This window comes from Vicia villosa, unplaced genomic scaffold, assembly GCF_029867415.1.
Source record: "Vicia villosa cultivar HV-30 ecotype Madison, WI unplaced genomic scaffold, Vvil1.0 ctg.001053F_1_1_3, whole genome shotgun sequence".
Taxonomy (NCBI): domain Eukaryota; kingdom Viridiplantae; phylum Streptophyta; class Magnoliopsida; order Fabales; family Fabaceae; genus Vicia; species Vicia villosa.
The window spans coordinates 40,296-44,614 of record NW_026705463.1 but is presented as its reverse complement, the minus strand read 5'-3'; the positions used below and the strand labels follow the sequence as shown (position 1 = coordinate 44,614).

General features: G+C 32.9%; 1 long non-coding RNA gene across 1 annotated transcript; it reads left to right on the top strand.

Moving 5' to 3' along the window:
* Nucleotides 1–367: 367 nt before the first annotated feature.
* LOC131632948 (uncharacterized) lies at nucleotides 368–4,006 on the top strand. The gene is made up of 4 exons (XR_009293185.1): nucleotides 368–596; nucleotides 691–795; nucleotides 3,372–3,474; nucleotides 3,617–4,006. It is a non-coding gene; the product is annotated as an uncharacterized LOC131632948 (long non-coding RNA).
* Nucleotides 4,007–4,319: the final 313 nt, after the last annotated feature.

Genomic DNA, 4,319 nt, shown 5'->3' with positions numbered 1-4,319 from the left:
TCTCGGGCGCTATTATAAGATATTGTGAACCTGATTTTGATAGCACTTCGTAAAAAAACGCTATTATTAAACTTCACTAAGATAGCACTTTATTAAAAGCGCTATTAATATTCTTCACTATGTTAGCACTTTTTTAAAAACGCTATTAATATTGTTCACTATGTTAGCACTTTTTAAAAAACGCTATTAATTTTTTTTCACTAATCTTCACTAACATTGCGCTTTATTAAAAATGCTATTATTAGACTACCGTATGTTAGCGTTTGCAGAAAGCGCTATTTAATTATAAAATATATAATACAAAATAAAATTTATTATAAAAATAAAATTCTTTTTGGGGGATAATTTTGGTTTTCGTGGACAAACTTTTCACGAACACATAACCCTCTTCTTCCTCTGATTCATCGATAATCCTCTTCTTCCTCCGATTCAACGATTCAGTCAATTTTCTTCTACCTCAGTCCTCTTCTTCCTCCGATTGATGCACTGTTCGCCTCCGATTTCCACTCGAATAGAAAGAACGAAGAAAACTCAATCTCCGTCGGACTCAGCCTTCCTCAGCTCACCACCGTCATCTTTCTGTTCATTTGTATTTTGTAATATTTCTTCTCTCAGACTATTGCTTTATGTTGTAAATTGTAAAATTAGGGTTTTCATTGATTGTGTATGAATTTGACTATGATTTCACAGAAGCAAAAGTCGGCATTGAGGGTTTATAAGAATAAGAAATACTTGCCTTTGGATTTGCGTCCTAAGAAGATAAGAGCTATTAGAAGACGTCTCACCAATAATCAGGTACTTTTTTTAGCTTTCTGCGGTGTTTCTGTTTTTATTTTGTCTAGTAAGTGTTTCTTTCTATCAAGAGAATCTGCCAATGAAATTATGCTGAGTGGAAGGGTGGTTCGTACTGTGCGGGGTGTGCTGGATATTGTTGTTGGGAGTGGGTTGGAGAAATGCGATGGTGAATGCAGGGTAATGGTTTGAAGGAGGATGTGAGCAGTTTGTTTTTCTTTCGGTTTACGGCGGCGGAAGCGTTCAGAAGGTGGAGCGAATGTTGGGTATATGTGAGGTTGGCTGAGTGAGTGTTTTGGTTGTTTCACGCAGGTGGGATGTAAGACGGAGGGACAAGTGGAAATTGATTTATGGCACAAAGTAATGTGAGGAAAATGGAAACAGTTGAATGAGAATGGAGGGAACGACGTACAAGGCGGAGAAAATGTTGGTCATTGTGAGTGGAACGTGAGTATGCTGTTTGTGTGAGATTGTAGGTAGAGATTTTGTGAAGGGTGGAGTTTGGTTCAATTGAGAGAAAATAGAAATGGAAAGGAAATGGATAGGTGGCGTCGTGGTTGTTGGAACTGGTGGGTTAGCTTCGTGAATGGGGTTTTGGATGATGGTGTGGCAGAAGTGAGGCTGACAGAGTTTGAAAGTGCAGTAGCATGAGCGAATGGTTGGTGATTGTGAGCTGAAGGGTGTTGGTACTGGTTGCATATAAATATAGCTCATGGGGTTTTAAGAGTCTAAGGTGTCCTCACATCCTGCATAAAACAAAAAGCATGGCTTACCTGTGGGGATGCACCAAATGGAATGTGTTGGGAGCCAACAGTGAAGTACAATTCTTTCCCAAGCTATATAACATAGAAAGAACTGAATTAGACACTGAATGAAAACTACTTTTTTGAAATAGTTTTGTAATTGATTTCATTTTGTTCACTTTGATTTTTGCTTTATTTAAATGTTTTTGAACTTTTGTTTTAGCATTTGGATTTGATTGGATTGGATTGAATCGTATTGAACTTCAAATGATTTCCTCATTGGAAATCATTTTTTGCACCTGTATTATACTATGTGATTCACCTGCAATTTGGTCCTCTCATATGGGTACAATTGAAAATTGATTTGCATTAGAAGTTTTTGAATTCGTTCGGTTAAGAACCGTTTTCTAGTTTTATAGATGATTTGATTTTTCTTCATTTTGTAACTTTAATTTTTGCTCTACTTTCGTCTCTTTGTACTTGAATTGTTTTAGCATTCGAATGTCATTGAATTGAACTTCAAATGATTGGAAATTGTTTATTGTTCGTATTATTCTATGTGATTCACCTTCAACCCGGTCTTCTTAGGTTGTTACAATTGAAAAATATACTGCCGACATTTTTGCATTCGTTTGGTTCAGAATGATGTTTAAATTTTGTAACTGATTGGATTTTTTTTCATTTTGTTAGCTTTATTTTTTGCTCTGCTTTGGTCTCTTTGTAATTGTTTTATCATTCGAATGTCATTGAATTGAACTTCAAATGACGAAAATTGTTGTTTGTATTTGTATTACATGATGTAATTCACTTTTAAGTTGACACTACTAGGATGATAACAGTTGAAAATTCACATGCTTTGAATATTTTGGCATTCATTGTTTGGATCAGAATTATGCTCTGAGGACTTTGTTGAATTCAATTTTTGCTATACTTTAATATCTTCATCTTCAATTGTTTTACCAATCGTATTTCACTGAATCATATTTAGCTTTAAATGTCACAAATCGTTGTTTGTAGTTGTGTTACTTGATGCAATTCATCTGCAATTTGGTCTTAGTTGATGGTTACAATTGAAAATTGCAATAGTCCCGTTCGGATTCTTGTCATGTAACTGTTTTGGTTCTCTTCATTTTGTCAACTTCAATATTTTGGTTTTTTTAATTTTTTTAATCTGGTTTGGATTAGCATTAGTCTCTAGCTGAATCACACTAAAAACAATTTGTATTCATATTATTCAATGCAATTCGTCTGTAACATAGGGTATACTTTAACTGTTAGCATCAAAATTTGGTTTGCTCTGAATATTTTGGATCATAGTTGTTCAGTTTGTGCTTTGTCATTGCTTCAGTTCATGTTCATGTCATCTCTGTTTTTTGCTATATATATTTAAACATGAAAAGCTTTGACTATCCTTTTTGACTAAACCATGTTGAGCTTTGATTTAAAAAAATGACTAATTTGTGTTCTTAATATTCTGATTCAAAACACTGTATTGCGGATTGATTCTCTATTTCTCTGCTAATACAAATGTAAAGACTCTTAATTTTTTATTAACTGCTTTTGTAATGTAATGCTAATTAGACCAAATGCAAAGAATGATAAAAATGAAGGAATGATTATCTTATTAGAAGTTGAGTAATTTTTCTTTTCTTTAATCTAATTGCATATGTTGAGACTGAATTCATTGATGGTCGGTCTTATGGAGACATATCCTTCACTGCAGTACTTGGATGGCTATCCTAGTGTATGAGTGCATATATATAATAAATGTGATTATGAATGTATGAGTTTTCCTGAAGACTTTACTTTTAAATTTTTTATTCTCCTTGAATGTAGGTGGAGGTTGTGTTTCGTGGAATTGAAAAATCAAAGCTTGAATGCATTATTCATTTGTAGTTGGAATACCATTTGCTACCTCTTTCCTAAATCATAAGTAAAGGTAATGAATGTTCCAATGATACAATAAAAGACCAATTATTTAGAAATAGATAAAAAGTGTAAATGAGACCCTTTTAATCATACTCATATTTCTATAATAATTCTATGGCCACATACGTTGATTATGTCTTTCTACTTTGTAGATACATGTAGGACAATGTATAGCTTAATATGGAGATGCATATTGCTTTAAAGTCTTGAAGGAACAGCATTGTTGTTGTTTGATTGTTCTATACCTCCACCTCTAGAGATGGCCGGAAGAAGAGGATTGACAGGGACTATTCTCTTTTTGTTTTGGGATTTAGATTAAAGTACTCTTAGATGGAATGCATGCATCTACAAAAAAAAATTTAAGTACACTAAATACCCTCTATATGTTATGATATTTGTAAACAAGAAGATTTGGTTTAAAATGTTATTTGGTATTGATGGATCATAATATATATGTAATGAGTAACTTAAAGTGTTATTTAGTATTGAACTAAATGTAGCTTTTTGATATTTGCACATCAATAGAATGATATTATGTATAGCAAAAAAAGAAGAAGAAGTGTACCATATATTAGCGCTTTCTTTGAAAGTGCTATCAAACATGAGTCATTTATTAGCACTTTCTTTGAAAGTGCTATCAAACATGAGTCATATATTAGCGCTTTCTTTAAAAGTGCTATCAAACATGAATCATATATTAGCGCTTTGTTTGAAAACGCTATCAAACATGTGCCCTTTAATAGCACTTAATTTGAAAGTGCTGTCAAAATCAAATCAAAACACACACAAAATGCATTCTTCAATAGCGCTTTAGAAAAAATGCTATTATAAACAGGTACTTTAATAGCGTTTTTA